The following is a 20487-nucleotide window of genomic DNA, read 5'->3' on the forward strand; positions in this document are numbered from 1 at the left end:
AACTTAAGCTTATTAAATTATCCAGACAAAATATTCTGAACGTTATCAATCCCTCAAATTGTAAGAGTTTTCACCAGTCAAAACATTTGAAAATCATCTTTGAAAATTAATCTGAAGAGTTTGTTGGAAAATGCTTTCTTGTGCTCTTGATATGATTATTTCAATCTTTCCTCTGTTCTGTGGCACACAGGCATTACCATCCATCACACTTGAAATTTTTGTCTATTTTCTCCAATAAACAGTAGGGTTTTTTTAGGTCAGGGATATCTTCTGGCTTATTCTTTGCCATATGTTTAATGCTATTTGGTAGACCTCAATGGATATTTGTAAAATGCATAAATAAAAAAATAATGAAGTAGAAGTCTAACTTTGGCTGATAATTGATGGTGTAGTTCAATTTGAATGAGTGGTTGACTTTGTGCTTTATGTAAGGTGGTGGTAGTTTTGTTATTAGGTGCTGTCAAGTTCAAGTCATAGCAACCATATGAATATCTGAAACCTTTCTTGCTTGTGCCATCCTCACTATCTGTGATACACTTGAGCCTGTTGCTGCAGTCATCGTGTCAATCCATCCCATTGGAGGTCTTCCTCTCTTTACCTGACCCTTCACCCTTGCAAGCATGCTATCTCTCCCCAAGGAACAGCTTCTCCTAGCAACATGTCCAACACAGAAGAGATGCTTTGTCATCCTTGCCTTCAAGACCACTCTGGCTACCTTTTCCAAAACATACTTGTTCTTTTGGCAACTCATGGTTTAAGAAACATTCTTCTTTAACACCACAACTCAAAGGCATCAATTCTTCTGTGATCTTTATTCATTTCCCCATTCTCAGATGAATAGCAAGTAATGAAAAAGACCAAGATCTGAATCAAGAGTGCCTTAATATTTAAACTGACATCATTGCTCTTTAGTTTTGGAGCGATCCCTGACAGTAGACTTGCCCAAAGCAATACATCTCCTTATTTCCTGAATGCTGGTAACGAAGGTGTTGATCATGGATCTGAGTAAGACATAATCATTGGCCATTTCAATTCTTTCTCTATCACAATGCTTCCCACTGTCCCAGTATTAGAAACCTTGCTTTTCTTTATGTTAGGATGCAATTGGTATTGAAGGCTATAGTCTTTCATCTTCTTCAATAAGCATTTCATGGCCTCCTCTCTTTCAGAGAGCAAAGTTTTGTCACCTGCGTAATTCAAGGTTGAGATTTCCAGTGTTTTTTTGTTCCATTTGGAGAATAGCTTCTTAGTCTAGGTATAGATTTCATATGAGGACAATTAAGTGTGCTGGGATTTCCATTCTTCTCAATGTTAGCCATAATGTGTTATGATCCACACAATCACATGGTTTTGCATAGTCAATAAAACACAGCTAGACATGCTTCTGGTGCTTTCTATTTTCAGCCATGATATTGCTTGTGCCACTATTTCTTCTAAAGCTAGCTTTAATTTCTGGTAGTTCCCTGTCAATACACTGTTTCAGCCATTTTTTGAATGATCTTCACCAATATTTTGCTTCCATAGGATATTATTTCAGAGAGATAATCCATTTGAAATTCAGCAAAATATAATCTGTATTGTTGTTGTTGTTGTTGCTAAGTGCCATCAAGTTGTAGACAACTCATAACAACCCTATGAACGAAAGACCTGAACACTTGTATTAACTTTCATCATTTCTCCAAGTTCACAGAATTTCCGGAGGCAAGCTATTTCAGAAGCGGATGCCATTCCTGCTTCCAAGCTTGTTTTAATTGGGGAGCACCACCAAACACAGTCCACCATGGGTAACCATAATCACATTTTACACATCAGTATCACAGGGTTTAGCATCACAGCAACCACGAGTAACCCCTTTACATAAAATAGACAGACCAGTGCTATATCACTTAGAAAAATGTTTGACCAGAAACAATTAAAACCAGGCCTGAGGACTGCAGATCAAAATCACCCTCCTTTTAGCACTGAGGTAAAAATTAATAGGAACGACATGTGGTTAAAGTATTTATCATTCAAAATTGCTTTCCTAGGCCATTGTCTTGGGCTTTAAACATGTGCCTGGCCAAGAACATGCAAATAAGGTATGCTGGTTTATCCATGAGAGAAATGGCCAGTTTCACCATCCCATCAGGTTTAAATGCATTAAGTTCAGTGGCAGTGATTGAGATCTTACTACCAGCAAGAACTAGAAACATAGAATGAATTCAGAATCCTACAGGACCAGAAATTCCTATGCCAATCAAATCAGGTCCCACACAAAAGTAGCAACAGATGCCAGGAAGAACCACAAACCAACATGAGACACAACTGACTTGAAACTATTATCCCACAGAACCAGAGCCAGAGATTTTTGTCCAAGTTTACTGGAGCGATGTACATTTTGATTGGCAACAGTAGAGACTTGTAGCATTGACCTAACCCTCGTGGTTGATGGTCAAGGGACCTGAGAACATGCTGGTGATGTTGTCTTGTTGCCAACCTGAATTGTAAACATGTAACTATGCTAATAAATCCCCAAACCATGAGCATGGCTCTGTGACATCTGTGTGGCTATTGCAACAAATAGCAGATGCAGCAGTAGAACAATACCTTCCACCTTTTTCAATATGTCCTGTATTGTTCAGTATTTTGACAATAGAGTCATTCAACTTGCAACTCAAGGCTTGAATTTGTCCTTCAGTTCTTTCACCTTGAGAAATGTCAAATGAACATTTACCCAATGCTGGAACACATTCCATCTCAGAGTGGTTGATGAATTAGAACCACTGGCCTTCCAGCTAGTAGCCTGATATATTATACATCATGTCTCTAGTGTAGTATAAAAGATGAGAGGTGGAATATACAGAGATGCCACAGCAAAAAGAATTGTTCAACAATGAAGCATTTCAGAAAGTAGCATATGATCAAGAATGAATGCTACTTAAAAAAAAAACTGTACTTAAAGAAGACATCAAAGCTGAAAGAAACGCACTGAAAGACATGACAAAGAATAAAGTTCCAAGAATTGATGAAACACCAGTAGACATATTTTAATGAACAGATGAAGTCCTTGATATGCCACCAGTCTGTGCTAAACAATTTGGAAAACAGCTACCTAGCCAACTGACTAGAAGAGATGAAAACTTGTTCCCATTACAAAAATGGTGATTTGTCAGAGTATTATTAGACAATATCATTAATATTAGATGCAAGTAAAATCTAGCTAGAGGTTATTTTTAAATGGCTATAGCATTACAAGATTCTTACCACTGGACTGATAGGCATGATGAATGGAGAGGAGATTGCAACTGCCAACAGCTTCATCTTGCTTGGATCCCCAATTAACATCCTTGGTAACAGTAGTCAGTAAATAAGAAAAGGCATTGCATTGGGAAAATCTGCAGTTAGAGACCTCTCCAAATTATTAAAGAGTAATGATGTCAGATTGAGGAATAAGGTGTGTATGATTCAGGCCATAGTCCTTCCTTGCTATGCATATGAGAGCTGGACAATGAACAAAGATGACAGAAAAATAATTGATGCCTTTGAGCTGTGGTGTTGGAGAAGAACACTGAACATTCCATGGACAGCCAAGAGAATGAACAGATAGGTTTTAGGGATGGTGCAGCCAAAGTGTTCTTTAGAGGCAATGATGATGAGGCTTCATCTCACATCCTTTGGGCATGTTGCAAGGAGAGGCTATTCCTTGGAGAGGGCCATAATGCTAGGAATGGTAAACAGTCAGCAAATGAGAAAGGTCCTCAACCAGGTAGACTGACTGTCACCAGGCGACTGACACAATTGGCTCTTTTGTGTCAGGAATTGTGAAAATGGCACAGAATAGATCATGGTTCAGATCTTTTGCTCCTACGTTTGCTATGAGTCATATTCACCTCAACAATACCTAACAACAACTAACTATAGCAGTACATTGACAGAAAAATGACAGAAATTCAAGGAGAATTCAGAAGAGGCTGTGGCACCATTGATATCATTAGATGAATTTTGGCTGAAAGCAGAGAACACCAGAAAAATTTTTATCTATGTTTTATTGGCTGTGTGAATCACAATAAATTATGTATTACATTAAGAAGAATGGTAATTCCATAACACTTAACTATGTTTATGTGAAATCTATATATAAATTAAGATATTATTGTACAAATAAAACAAGGTAACAGTGCATGGCTTAAAATCAAAAAAGGTATACACTACAATTGTATCTTTTCTCCAAGTATATTTAACCTGTTTGCTGAGTAAATCATTCGAGAAACTGGATGGCATAAAGAACAATATGGCATCAGACCTGGAAAAGACTCCTAAACAATGGGCATTGTATACATGAAAGTGGCACCAAATTGTCTTTTACCTGGATCCACAAACAACATTTTTGTTGCTGTTAAGTGATATCAAGTCTACCATGAATCATAGCAACCCTCTAAACAACAGATCTGTCTTGCGCCATCCTCATCAACCCCAATATACTTTAGCCCATTGTTACAGTCACTATGTCAAACCATGTTGTTGAGAGTCTGCCTCTCTTTTGCTGACCTTTTACTTTGCCAAGTATGATATCTTTCCCAAGTACTGGACCCTTTTTACAAAATTCTCAAGGTATGTTAAATGACCTTTCACAATCCTCACCTCCAAGAGCATTCTGGCTTCACTTTTTCCAAGACAAATTTGTTTGTCATTTTAATATGGAGATAAGACATTCTCCACCACCACAACTCAAAGGCATTAATTTGTCTATCATCCTTAGTCATTGGATTGGATCAAGTGCATCTTAGTCTTTAAACTGGCATTGTAGCTCCTCAGAATTTTTAAGAGGTCCTTGATAGAAAAGTTTCCAAATGTAATATGCCTTTTGATTTCTTCACTGCTGGTACCAGGGGTGTTAATTGTGATGTCAGCTAAGATTTAATCATTGACAGTTTCATTCCTTTCCCTATTTATTTTGATGTTGTCTATTGGCCCAGAGGTGAGGATTTTTGTTTTCTTGATGCTGAGATGTATTCCATATTGAAATCTGCAGTCTTTGATCTCCTGCAGCAAGCACTATAGATCTTCTTTATAGAAAAGTAACACTTGATACAATGTATATTACAATTATTAATGGGTTGATGTGGCTATTTCTCCTTATATTTGAGTGTTTTTCATCCTGAGGCTCTACCTTCCATGCTGTATTCAACCATGCTCCACTATTTCTCATACATTTCTCAAAATGCTTGTTATTTCAAAAGTAAGAGGCCAGTCCTGTTTCCTGGTCTTAATCTGGAAACTCTATTGAAACCTGTATATCATAGGTGTTTATGATGGTATTTAATCCCAGTATCACAGCTTCTAGCATCACAGAAACCTTCAGGACATCTCATTATAGCAGACAGACAAAAGCTATACTTATACAAGCAAATTATAAACAAGAATGAATATACAAATCTAGGCTATAAATAAGCAGCAATGTGCAGACCACACCCATGGTAGCACTGGGAAAATCTGCTGTTGCACTGTGCAAATCTGTTTTCAAGAACCTTTCTGAAATACTAAAGAATAGTGATGTCAGTTAAAAGACTAAGATGAACCTGATTCAAGCCATACTATTTCTAATACCTTTTATGTATCTGAAAGTTGAACAGTGGATTAAAAAACCAAAGAAGAACTAATGACTTTGAGGTGTGGTGTTGGTGAAGAGTATTATATACACCATTTACTGCCAAAATAACAAGCAAATCTGTATTGGAGGTAGTGCAAATAGGGTGCTCTTTAGTGGCAAGGATGGTGAAAGTTGATCTTAAATACTTTGGATATACTTTCAGGAGGTGCTAGTTCTTAGAAAAAGATCTTATACAGGGGAAAGTCAGCAAAAGAGAACACAACTCTCAAGGATATGGACTGACAGTGACAGTAGCAATTGACTCACATACGTTGGAGATCTTAAGAATGGTACAGGATAGGACAAGGTTTCAATCTGCTGTTTAGAAAGTTGTGATAAGCTGCAGGCTACTCAATGACACCCAACTACAACAAGAAGATAAATCAGTGTGCGGAAATAAATGTTTCGTGTTAGAATTTGAGGAACTACAAGGGGTGGGGGGAAGAATATTTGGATTCATAAGAATTAGCTTTGTTCTGAAAATGTGTTAAGGGGGATAATTTCTCCATGTGGAGGTAGTCGAGGCTGAATTTGGTCATCTCCACATCACTCTCACTTTCTTAAGATGCAAGAGTAAGACAAGTAAAGAATTACTCTTATTGTTATACACCATCAAGTCGCTTGCAACTCATAGCGACCCTATGTACAACAGCTCTTATTCTAAGCCAGTCTCAATGACTCTAAGGCACCTACCCTAATTATCCCAGTTACTGTACCAATTCATCTCTTCTTGGGTCTTCCTCTCCTGCACTGCCCACCCCAACCTTCTGGGAATGATGTCCTTCTCCAAGGATTGGTCCCACCTGGCCATGTGCCCAAAGTATGTGAGATGGAGCTTCTAAACCCTAACCTCTGTGGAGAAACTTGGTTTTGCTTTCTCCTAGACAAACTTATCTGTTTTCTTGGCGGTCCACGGTATGTTCAAGATTCTTCTCCAGGACCACTACTCAAGGCTTTGATTCTTCTTCTGTCATCCTTAGCCATTGCCCAGCTCTCTGATGCGTAGTAAGTAATTGTGAAGATGATAGCCTGGAGTACATGCACTTTAATCTCTAGACTAACATTGTTGCTTCTCAGTAATCTGGAGAGATCCCTGACAACAGATTTTCCCAGTGCAATTCGTCTTTTGATTTCCCGACTGCTGGTGCCAAGAGTGTTGAGTGTAGAGCTGAGCAAGCTATAATTGTTATACACCTCAATCTCTTCTCAATCTATAATGATCCTGCCAATTGGTCTAGTGGTGAGAATCTGTCTTCTTGATGTTGAGCTTCAATCCATATTGAAGACTATGATAAATCGATAGATGATAGATAAATAGATAATAGATATAAAGAGAGAGAAAAAATTATTTCAAATAACTACTCATACAATTTTCAGAGAATGGTTTATGCAAATGTACCCTGAATCTGCCTATTAAGCAAAGCCTGAAGACTTCTGTTGACTCTCATGGTTGTATGGGATGGTGAACCCAAAATACGTAGGTCGGGATACAGGCTAGAGGTATCTGCTAGCTCATGGCATTGCCAGAATTTCCGAATTCATTAACAATCAGAACTTATCCAAGCAGACAAAGAGCATCAACCATCATGTACAGGAAGTTGGTGTTGTAGACTTCAAGTACCAGAGTTGTAAAGAAAGTGAGGGACTGAAAAATAAGTACTTTTTTTTAAAGTCTGTAGTTTAAAATGTTAAAATGTAATTTCATTTACTCAGTATGCTAATTCTTTCTGCAATTTCTAGATCACCATCATAATTCATTGAAATGGTAAACAAGATATAGTCTTTTTAGAACATAATACTATATTAGCCAGCAGTCAAGCAATCAGGAGATGTATAGTGTTGGGGAAGTCTGCTGTCAGGGACCTCCCCAAAGTCCTGAAGAGTAGTGATGTCAGTTTAAAGATTAAGGTGTCAGATTCAAGCCACAGCTTTTCTAATCACCTGCTAGGCATCTGAAAGCTGTACAATGAATAAGGATAAAAGGAGAAGAATCAATGCCTTTGAGTTGTGATGTTGGCAAAGAGTGCTGAATATCCCATGGGCTACCAAAAGAACAAACACATATGTCTTGGAGAAGGTGTAACCAGAGTTCTCCTTAGAGGCAAAGATGGCAAAGCTACAGCTCACATATTTTGGACATGTTAGGAGAGGTTATTCCTTGGTAAGTTACAGCATGCATGGAAATGTGGAGGGTCAGCGAAGGAGAGGAATGCCCTCAAGAAGATTGATTGATACAGAGTCTGTGCCAATGGGCTGAAATGTGATAAGGATGGTACAGGATAGAACAGAGTTCTGATTTGTTGTTCATAGGTTTGCTATGATCATACTCGACTTGATGATACTTAACAACAACAAATAAAGGAGATTGTTGATGACCTTGTGGATAAGGGGTTGTGCTGCCAGCCCAATGGCAAGTAATTTAATAAATCAGCTACTTCGCAAGAGAAAATTTACAGGCTGAAAATCCACTGGATTGTCAGCTATAAGTAGTCAGCTCTGACTCCAAGGCACACAGTAACAGCTATCAAACTAAAAAGTACAGTGAAATTTGAGTTTGTTTTTCCATTATATCCAAATCTGATACTTAGACAAAGGTGACATTAACATTTCCAAGGACTATTTTTTTCAGTATAGGAAATCTTTACTTATTTTGCATTTTACATTCTTACAGCTAGTTTTTAATGTTTTCTTTGCAAATGTTAATATTTTATTTATTAAAAAATGTGTGATGTTTCCCTGTAGGCACATGAACCAAGACTAGACTGCTACATAGCAGTGCTTTCGATATAATCTAAAAAATGCCCTCGTGTACAACAGCAGAGAGCAATGATTCATGAAATTGCTCGGTGTTGGGCATATTCTTTCTTAGAGCACTAATGGGTTTGAGACCAACGGTTTATATACGACATTTTTCTTCCAGCTTGGAAATAAAAATATAAACTCTACACAATATGTTATCATTTATGTAAAACTGTAATTCTTACTCATGGGAAAAGTTCTAATTGAGTATGTTTAGCTGGATGTAGGCAGACAGCAGATCATGTTGAATGGCTCAAATACTTCTATTTCTACATAGACTGGAATAAGCAAGGAAGAGTAGGGGCAGAAACTAATAGGAAGAACTCCTTTGAATGCTTATCAATGAAACATAATTTGTCCACTCGATACCTACATACTCTATTTCCCATCTTTTTTTAATGGAAGAAATTTTTCATTTCCTTCTAAAAGCTGATCATGATCACTCTTTTGTCCTCACAATCTCATTAAAGAAAATTAAAGAAACTATTTAAATACTTCATTTTAAATTTTCTTTATATCCTAAATAATCAATTACTTCCTTTGTGCTTGATTATCACTCAAAATATATATGTATCTCTCATTCACTCACTCCCTCATTCACTGCATTAAATCAGAATGAACCCATAGTTGACTCTTCAATGGATTGTCAAATGTTGTAAATTGAACCAGAGATTATCTCATGAGACACGTCTCTAATACATGTAATTTTAAAAAAAAATACTTCATTACCTTTCAATTTGCAAAAGAAAAAACAAAATTATAAAAACCTTCTCCTGACCTAAAATCTCTGTCGAGAGTTAGCCTCATGTTTCTGTTAGCAATCACTTGCCTTAACTCATAAAAAAAACCTTTATTCACTGTTGCTGGGAGTGTAAAATGATGCAAACACAATGGAAGGCTGTATGGCGTTTTCTCAAAAAGTTGCAAATAGAAATACCATTTGACCCAGCAATTCCACTTCTGGGAATTTACCCTAAAGAAACCATAATCGCCACCCAAGCAGATATATGGACACCCATGTTTATTGTGGCTTTGTTCACAATAGCAAAGAGCTAGAAACAACCCAAGTGCCCATCAACAAATGAATGGCTAGAAAAGCTCTGGTTTATTCACACAATGGAATACTATGCAGCATTGAAAAACAAGGAACTCATGAAATATTATGCAAAATGGATGACCCTGGAGGACATTATGCTGAGTAAAATATCTCAGTCACAAAAGGACAAATATCATGTAGGGCCACTGTTGTAAAACAGGACTGACATTGGGGTTGAGGGAAGACAGGGAATCAAGGGATGAATGATGTATACTGCATTGAAACAGATGAGGGAGAGAACTGTTTAAAAGCGATATATGATTGGGTAGTATTGTCATGACAGGAGTCCAGAACAAAGGCTACACAGTGGAGTGGACTTGGGGGGAGGGATTGCATAACAATGAAAGAGTTTTTCTTTTACTTTTCAATGAGAAGAGTGAATTGGGAGTAGGGGTCAGCAGGGAGAAAAGTGCAACAATGAATGACTGGAAACCCTAAGTATCTGTAAACTTTCATTAAAATTAATTTTTTTTAAAAAGCACCTCAACAACCTCAGGTCTCCTAAATAACCTTCACTCATTACCACTGAGTCAGAATCAACTCATTCATGAAACTCCAGTGGGTTTTCAGAGGCTGTAAATCACACACAACAAAACTGCCTAACTTTCTCCCACAGAATCATTAGTACTTGAACTGCCTGCTTTTGGTTTGGCATATATTGGAGAGGGATACTGGTTATTTCATGAACTTCCAAAGGACCAAACAAGTCTGTCTTGGAAGATGTGGAGCCAGTGTGTTGCCAAAAGGCAAAGATGGTGAAACTCCTCCAGTGCGTTAGCCATATTGTCAAAATTGACTAGTCTTTGGGGGGAAAAAATGAAAATAAATAAATTATGCTGGGAAAGTTGGAGGTCAAAGAAAAAATGACCTTCAAGAAGATGAATTGACACAGTGACTGTAACAATGGACTTGAGCATATAAGAGATCATGAGGATATCTCAGGATAGGACAAAGTTCACATCTGTTGGTCACAGGGTTGTATGAATTGTGGTTGACTCAATGACATCTAACAACAACAACAAATTCAATTCTTGATTACGTTCTATCATATCTTAGTATTAATTTTGTTTGTTTTTCCTATCTCCACCTTAGTTTATTGTAATTATTTCTTTTGTTAAACTCAAAAGAGGTGCTGAAATGTACTGGAATGTTGTTATTATGAGTCAAACTTGACAAATACTTGAATATCTTATACAAATTACAATTCTGACTTTTTTCTCCCAAGGCGTAAATAAATTGTCGGAAAATCTTTTAAACATTCCTTACGCTGAAAGAAGAGTAAACACAGCTGAACATAACTGTAGGCTAGAAAATAAGCATACAGGGTTTTTTTCCCTGATGTTGATCAGAGAACAAGTAATTACACATAAACAATAGTAAACAGTGTGTAAGAGCTGAATGCTTGGGAAAATAAGTAGAGGGTCACTAGGAGTCAGAATCCACTGTACAGAGTTCTAACACGGAATCTATACTGACCCTAGATATTCACTTTATACATTTATAAACAAATACAAAATATTATTGGGTGTTTACGTTTTTTAAGAAAAAAAAATAAAGTTCCTTTATGGATAATTGTTATGAAATGGTCATAGACAAGGTCTAGATATATCAAGCTAAAACCTATCATTAAAAGTTGAAGCATGAGGCTGACATCGGGGTGGGGGTAAGACTGAGAAAAACTGGATAAATTATATTTACTGCATTGAAGCTGATGAGGGAGAGAATAGTTTAAAAGTAATATATTTTAGAGCACTGTGATTATCATAAGATTCCGGAATGAGGATTGCAGAGAGGAGTATACTTGGGGTGGAGGTATGTTGGGGGGGTGGGGGTGGGGGATTGTGTACCAATGAAGGAGTTTTTCTTTTGAGGAACAAACTACGGGTGGGGTTGGGGGAGGGGGTGGGCTGGGAGAAAAATGCAACAATGAATGAATGGAATTCCAAAATCCCTGTAGATGTTCATTGAAACTAATAATAATAATAAAATGTTAAAAAAGTTGAAGCATAATAATGCCAGTTACAGAGGCAAAACCTACAACCAGAGCAATCAATTTAAAATAAGATATTTGCTGAGAAAACAGTAAGAGTTGAAACTTAAAATCTCCAACAAGATGATAAAGCAAACAGAAAAATGAACAAACTTCAGAATAGAGCATGGATAAAAATCAGGAAAGGTCTATGCCAGGATGCATCCTTTCCCATACCTTTTCAACCTGTATGCGGAACAGGTTATCCAGGAGGTTGGGCTCTATGAGGAGGAATGTGATATGAGAATTGGAGGAAGACTCCTCAACAACTTGTGTTATTCAGATGACAGGCCTTGCTTGTAAAAGCTGAGGAGGAGCTGAGGCATTTGCTACAGAAGGTCAAGGACTGCAGCCTTCAACACAGATTGAAGTTCAAGATAAAGAAGACAAATATTCTCACCACTAGGCCGAATAGCAGCATCATTATAGACAGTGAAGAGACTGAAATAATTAAAAGCTTTAGCTAGCTTGGTTCCACAATCAACACCCTTGGTAATAGCATTCAGGAAATTTAAAAAGTGATTTAGGAAAATTTGCTGTCAGGAACCTCTCCAGAGTATTGAATAGCAATGATGTCAGTCTAGAGACTAAGTTGTACCTGAGCCAGGCCATGGTTTTCACAATTACTTGCATCAGAGAGTCATTGTCCAATGACTAGGGATGACAGAAGAAGAATCAATGTCTTTGAGTTGTGGTTCTGGAGAAGAGTATTTAATATAACATGGACTACTAAGAGAACAAACAGGTCAGTATTCATAGTGACTCTGTGAGCAAAAGATCTGAAACCTGTTCTGTTCTGTACCATCCTCATACTTTCTGGCACTCAAGTGTTCACTTCAGCAGTCACCATGTCAATCCACCTGGTTGAGGGCCTTCCTCTCCTTTGCTACCCTCCACCCTTCACAGTATCATGTCCCTCTCCAAGGAATAGCCCCGCCCAGCAGCATGTCTGAAGGATGTGAGGTAAACCTTCATCATTCTTGCCCCCAAAGAGCAGTTGGCTGCTCCCTTTTCTAAATACAATTGTTTGTTCTCCTGGACATCCATGGGATGTTCAGTGCTCTTCTCCAACACCACAGCTCAAAGGCAGCCATTTCTTTTTGTCTGAAAGCACCTTTCAGTCTGTCATCTTTATCCATTGTCCAGCTCTCAGATGCCTAACAATTGATCTGAAATCACCTGAATCAGATGCACCTTACTCTTCAAACTGACATCATTACTCCTCAACCATTTGGAGAGATCTCTAACTGCAGATTTCCCAGTGCAATGTGTCTCCATATTTCCTGACTGCTGGTACTAAGGGTGTTAATTGTGGATCCACCCAAGATGAAGCTATTGACAGTTTCAATCTCTCCCCCATCCATCATAATGTTGCCTATTAATCCAGTGGCAAGAATCTTTGTTTTCTTGACATTGAGATGCAAGCCATACCTAAGGGTGCATTCCTTGATCTTCTGCAAAAAGTGTTTCAAGTCCACCTCAGTTTGAGCAAACAAGATTGTATCATTTGCATAACACAAGTTATTGATAAGTCTCCCTCAGAGCCTGATGTCACATTTATCTTCACAGAGTCCAGCTTCTCACATAATTTTCTAAGCATACAGATCAAATAGGTATGGATCAAGAATACAACCCTGTCACAACTCCTTCTTAATTTTAAACCATACAGTGTTCCCCTGCTCTGCTTATACAACTGCCTTTGATTTTTACCCACATAGAAAGAAAGAGGCAAAAAAATATGCCATTCTGGGGGAAAGACAACCTCTTCAACAACTGGTTCTGGCAAAGGTTGATATCAATGCATGAGCAAGAGACTGTGGTGATGAAGGAGGCAGTTCAAGCTATTCTGAAAGAATTGGCAAAAAACAAGGCTCCAGGAACTGATGGCATACCAGTTGACATATTTCAACAAACAGGCATTGCCCTGGATGTGCTCACCAAGTTTTGCCAAGAAATTTGGAGGACAACCACTTGGTCAGCTGACTGGGAGAGAGTCTATATTTGTTCCCATTCCAAATAAAGGTGATCTGGCAGAGTGTGGGAATTATCTAACTATACCTTGATATCACATACAAGCAAGATTCTGCTGAAAATTATCCAAAAACGACTGGAACAGCACATCAACAAAGAACTGCCTGAAGTACAGGCTGGATTTAGAAGAGGCCATGGCACTAGAGATATTATAGCTAATGTCAGATGGATATTGACTGAGAGCAGAAAGTAACAGGGGAATATCTATCTGTGTTTCATTGACTATGCAAAGGTATCTAACTGTATGGATTCCAACAAACTGTGGCTGACTCTGAGAAGAATGGGACTCCCACAACATTGATTGTGCTTATGTGAAACCTATACTTGGACCAGGAGGTGGTCGTCAAAACAGAGCAAGGAGACACTGCAAGGTTCAAAATTGGGAAGGGTGTGAATCAAGGATGTGTCCTATCTCCTTATCTTTTCAATCTATATGCAGAAAGGATTATCTGGGAGGCTGGGCTCTATGAGGAGAAGAGTGGAATCAGGGTTAGAGGTAGACTCATCAACAATCCGCATTATGCAGGTGACACAACCCTGCTTGCTGAAACTAAGGAGGACCTGAAGCGCTTGCTGCAGAAGATCCAGGACTGCAGCCTTCAATAATGATTGAAACTCAACATTAAGTAAACAAAGATTCTCACCACTGGGCCGATTGGCAGCATCATGATAGATGGTGAAAAGACTGAGATTTTCGACAGCTTCAGTTTGCTTGGCTCTACAATCAACCCTTGGTACTAGCAGCCAGGAAATTAAAAGATAAATTGTATTGGGAAAATATGCTGTTAGAGACCTCTCTAAGGTACTGAAGAGCAATGATGTCAGTCTGGAGACTAAGGTCTGATTCAGGCCATGGTCTTTGCAATTACTTACTATGTGCATCAGAGAGCTGGACAATGACTAGAGATGCTAGAAGGAGATTTGATGCCTTTGGGCTGTGGTGCTGGAGAAGAGTAATGAGTATATCATGGTCTGCTAGGAGAACAAACATGTTCATCCTGGAGAGCGTGAAGCAGGCTACTCCTTGGAAGCAAGGATTCTGAAGCTCTGTCTGACATATTGTGGACATGTTTCAAGGCGGGATCAGTCCTTGGAGAGGGGCATCATGCTTGGGAGGGTGGAGGGACAACACAGAAGAGGAAGACCCTTGAGAGATGGATTGATTCAGTCACTGGAGTAATGGGGATAGGTGGGTCAAAAACAATAAGATTGGCAAGGGATAGAGCAGAGTTTAGGGCTGTTGTACATAGGGTCTTCATGAGTCACAGGCAACTCGAAAGCATATAACAACAACAACAGGGTATATCTCTGGTAATGTAATTGTTATGCGTCTTTGAGTTAGAAGTCACTCATAGCTCACCCTCCAGCAGGTTTTTAGAGGCTCTAAATCACTTATGGGAAGATTGTCCATCTTTTTCTCACAGAGTAGGTGGTGGACTTGAACTGTGTGATCTGGAGTTGTCAGCACAACTCTTTACTGATAGTTTGATCAAATGGTACTTTGAAAAACAAAATAAAACAATGTTTAATAAGACATCAAACAAGAAATGTTAGCAAGGGTGTAGAGAGATTATAAGCTGGTGGTGGGGATGTAAAATGATACAATCACTATGTAAACATTTAGAAATTATAAATATAATTTAATCCAACAATCCCACCATTACATTTCCCAAAGGGGAAAAAATATACATATAAATACACATACACACACACACATATATCCCAGAGAAATAAAGACTGCAACACTAACTGACACAGTCACACTCTTGTTTATTGCAGTATTATTTATAATAGCCAAGGGTTGGAAATAACTGTGATGCCCATCAGCAGATGAATGGCGAATGAAAGGATGGTTCATTTATGCAGAAGAGTATTATGTAACACTAAAAAAAGTCCAAAATTTTATTAAGTACTGCACAACATAGATGAAACTAGAACAAATGATACTGAGTGATATATGCCAGTCACAAAAGGACAATTATGGTATAAGACCACTAACAGAAAAAGCTCAGGGAAGGATTGAATATAGATCAAATCAATATTGGAGAGTAAAAGAGATGAGAAGGTGAGGGGAGCAGAAAGAAATAAAAAAGCTGCGATATAACAAAGATATTTCACTACTGGAAGATGATTTCTTATTTTAGAAATGTTAACATATAAAAAATGAGAAATGCCCTAGAATTAGGAAATATGGTACATTACTTATAGAAATTGGCTGAACACAAAAGGGAAATAGTTTAAAAGAGTTATGATTGAATATTTTCTGTTCAAATTTATATAAATCTAGAATTATTTCTCTGACTAAAAGTTAAGAACAAGTTGTTGTTGTTGTTATGAGCTGTCAAGTCGCTTGCGTACGTATTGGAAATCTGTTGGTTTAGCCAGTAGTTGCATTGCTAACATCAATCTGGGTCACTCTGGTGGTTCAACTTTCCCAGTGACTCCTCTGGGAGAAAGATGGACAATCTCTTCTTAGGTGATTTAATTACATCCCTGGAAACCCTCCATAGGGTCAGCTTTGAGTTGGCTCTGACTTGATGGCAATAAGTATAGTGACATGAATATGTGAACAGAGATATTGATAAAGATATACATGTTTTAAAATAAGCCTTTTTAGATTTTTCTTGTTTAAAACAGTCATCATTTAGTGGTGTTGGAGAAGAGTTACTGAATGTTCCAAGGACTGCCAAAAGAGCAAACAGGTCTTAGAAAAGGCACAACCAGAGTGCTCTTGAAGACAAGGAAGGCGAGGCTCCGACTCACATACTTAGGGCATGTTCTGTGGAGAGTCTATACCTTAGGGAGGGATTTCATGCTTGGAAAGGCGGAGGGTCAGCAAAGGAGTTGAAGTCTCAGCTAAATGCATTGACACAGTGACTGTGGCAATGAGCTTAGGTATGTCAAGGATGAAGGATGATAAGGATGATGGAGTACAGGACAGGACAGGGCTCAGATCTGTTGTTCATAAGGTCACTAGGAGTCATACTCAACTCAACAGCACCTAACAAAAATTAAGAAATATGAAGATGATCCAAAAAGTTGAGCTCTAATATCATTCAGATCATCAAACATAGTAATAATTAATTTCCTAGTTGGTTTTTTTTTTGCTTTTATTTTCCCTTCCTCACTGAAACCCAGTCACATTTACATGAATCATTCTCATTATCTATTGTTGGATAAACTCAAAACTCATTGCTTTCTGGTCATAGCTGACCTTTCATTTGGTTTCCCAGGCTACAAATCACAAAAAAGTTTGTCTGGTTTTGTCCCATGGAGCCCCTGGTGGATTGGCTCAACTTCTTTAATAGCAACTAGGGTTCATTCCTTGTAGTTTCAGAAGAAAATTATCATTTCCTGCCAGTCATGTGGCAAAAAGCTGCGCTACAATCCTGGAGGCACATGGTTCAAAGCCACCAGTTGCTCCACAGGAGAAGGATGGGGCAATCTCCTCCTGAGGGCTAAACAGTCTCCAAAAACCCACCAGACGGTCAGCTATGGGTCGATTCTGACCCTATAATACTCAACAACAGTTATATAATTCTACAACTATAATTTTAGAGAAAGTATCTACTTCACAAAACTCATTGCCCATCAGTTTGTAACTGACTTACAATAGGTTTTCAGGAGGCCGTACCTCAAAAAATAGATGACTGTCCCTCTTTCTCCCAGGCAGCCCACAGTGGATTCAAACCACCAGAGAGGTCATCTCTGTCAGACACCACCTTTGATTTAGCACTGACACTCCCTAAGAACTAGGACACCAGATCATTCTCCATTGTTATTGTTGTGTTGTTGTTATGCACCATTAGAAAGGAGAAATGTAAAAATGTAAGGACTACTGAAGTGAAGACACCAGGGCCATAGATAGGAAGCCTGGACGTCAATGTGCAAGCTTTGATGACTTTACTTTTATGATACTGTAACTGTAGCTTATTCTATGATTTGAACTTTGAAACAATACCAGTTATTAGTATTAATACTAGAATTAACATTAATATTACTATTACAGTAGTTTGCATATATCTCTATAAAGTTTCAGAGCATATTAAGACCGATTCAAAAGTCCATTGCATCAATACATCAATAAAATACTAAAAAAATATTGTTGTTGTTGTTGTTAGGTGCTGTCAAATCGTAGACAACTAACTCATAACTACCCTATGAATGAAAGACCTGAACAATTGTATAATTTCATAATTTCTCCATGTTCCTAGAGTTTTCAAAGGCAAGCTATTTCAGAAGTGGATGCCATTAGCTAATACAAATTTTTAAATGCTTAAAATCTTAAAAGTACATCTGTGTGCAATCCCAAAGGCTTGAAGTTCGAATCCACCAGATGACCTGCTGGAGAAGGAGGGGCAATCTCCTCCTGTGATAGTCAAATTCTATTCAACAGTACAAAACAACAACATAAAATAATAATAATTTTTTAAAGTGCATCTGTGAAGCAAAAATATGGCTTTTAGCCATGCATATTGTTTTTATTTTAAGGAAAGAAGCCTCTAAGAAAACATTTTTTTCCCATAAAGTGTGAACGAGTTGGGTGGTGGTAGCAATTTCAACAAAGTGAGGTGAAAAAGCCTAAGTTTATGAAAAAATTTATACAACAAGTAGATCATCCTAACAAAATGTATGAAAAAAGTAAATCTTAACATTCTTTTCATTATAAAATATGAAGACTCAATGGAACTTCACAATAACACCAGCACCTATAATCTTTGTTTACAGTACTTGCTGAATCCTACTTCATTTCACAGTCACTTGTACGCTTGACTTACCTAATTTCTAAATCTAGGGTTGGCAGACTCTAGCTGTGAATACAACTTCTAGCAACCCTGTACATGAAGCTTGCCCTCTCTTCACAATCTCTGACAGGCTCATTGCTACAGTCACTGTGTCAAGCCATCTTGTTAAAGGTTACCACTTCTCTAACCTTCCACCTTTCCCAGCATGAGGCCTTTTTCCCAGGACTGACCCCTTCTGACCACCATCTTTGTCTTTAAAGAGAACCCTATACTTTCTCCAACACAAACTTGTTTTTTTACAGTCCATGGGACAGTAAGCAAGCCATCCTTTGTCTACTTCTTCAGATTTTCTTAAGTGATTTCCCCCTGTAAACAGAAGATTATATAAGAATAGCATTTATTCTTTTCCATTAGATAATTAATTAAACATCAAATATTTTATTATACATTTGTGGATTTTCATATTTATTACTATATTAGTTTATATTTTAGATATGCATAATTATCACACACTTAGAGGCTCACAATAACATGTATTTATTATGTCAATTTTCTCTTTCCTCTTTCATTTTTCATCCCCATTAATTCCCTCATCTTCCAGACTGCAAACTATCTGTAAGCCTTATGTTAATATGAAAGCTATGGTAATCTGACAGACAAATGGTGGCATTTTATTAAAAGCATTAGTTAAGTGTACAGATAATTTGCAGTCTGGAAGATGTGGAAGTAACTGGGATGAAAAGGGAAAGAGAAAATCAGAGCAGAGAGAATTCAGAGAAGAACAATGCCAACTACCAATATTTAAGAAGCATGACATTTGGGAGCCGTAAAATGCAGTGAAGCCGCACTGGTGGTTCACCTGTTAGAAACTCACCTGCTAAGTGAGACGTCTGTGGTATGAACCTGCCAGACGCTCCACAGGAGAAAGATGTGGCGGTTGGCTTCTGTGAAGACTTACAGCCTTGAAAACGCTATGTGTCTTTTCTACCCGGTAGTGTTGCTATGAGTTGAAATTGACTTGATGACAGTGAGTTTGGATTTAGAGTTTTAAGATGTGCTGATTAAAGAAACAAAAGAGATAGAGAAGAACCAGGAATTAAAGAGGAATAGTCTGTAAGATGGAATAATTAGCAATTTTTGCCAGAGCAACAATTATCAATAATACAAAAACTAAACTGAATTAGGTGACAATCACGCAAACAAGATTGAAAGAGAAACATGTGCCCAGAGACAGAGTTTGTAAAATGCAAAAAAACAAAATGGAATTGATTGCATTTTAATAATATTGATAGAGAAAATGTTTTATGATCCTTGAAAGCACTTTAAAAATCAGTGACGTTTCATGACAAGAACATAAGGACATAATAAATTAAAAGGGCTGTATTTTGAGGTTTGTCTCCAAACCTTTCATCTATAGGTGATTTTCTCTATACTGTTTAATTCTCCAATAGTTCTATAATGTGTTTTAAATCATGGCATTATTTATCTGTCACTATAATATTTGTCAGTGTTACACGAAATGCATATTTTATATAAACTATTATAAAACATAAAGACATTTTATATCCTTTGTGTGGACTTTTCTGTAGAAAAAGGGCAGATTTTATATCTGCATTTTTCAACTATTTTTTGAACATAACATTTTATAAGGAAAACATAGTCAATGTCATATGTTCTATGGAAAATAAAACAATCTCATTATGCACCTTAACAGTAGTAGTAGTATTGAAATTCTGCACGCCTCTTCCTCACGCATTCTTTTCTTCTCCCCTTCTGTTCTGGCAAGTATTACTTCCCATTACAATTCTAGCATACACACTTGTGTCTTTAAATACAAGTTTTATATGTGTTTTTGACATTATATGGATTATTCTGTTTAAATGCTACATAAGAGCTAACACAATGCTTTGTTGTCAAGTCAGAACTGACTCATAGCTGATCCTCCAGCAGGTTTTCAGAGGCTTTAATAACTTGGGAGGAGATTGTCCATGTTTCTTCTGTGGAGCAGCTGGTGGATTCAAATACCCTGCCTTTAGATTGGCAGTGGAACTTCTTACAATTATACAAATATATACATGTACATAGATAAAATTCTATGCATTCTTTTAACAATGAATAATAGTGTATTTAATATCTCTGAAACTTTTGCTATTAAAGA

Source organism: Elephantulus edwardii, unplaced genomic scaffold (genome assembly GCF_000299155.1).
Source record: "Elephantulus edwardii isolate Elephantulus edwardi_28Jun2011 unplaced genomic scaffold, EleEdw1.0 scaffold00008, whole genome shotgun sequence".
Classification (NCBI taxonomy): Eukaryota; Metazoa; Chordata; class Mammalia; order Macroscelidea; family Macroscelididae; genus Elephantulus; species Elephantulus edwardii.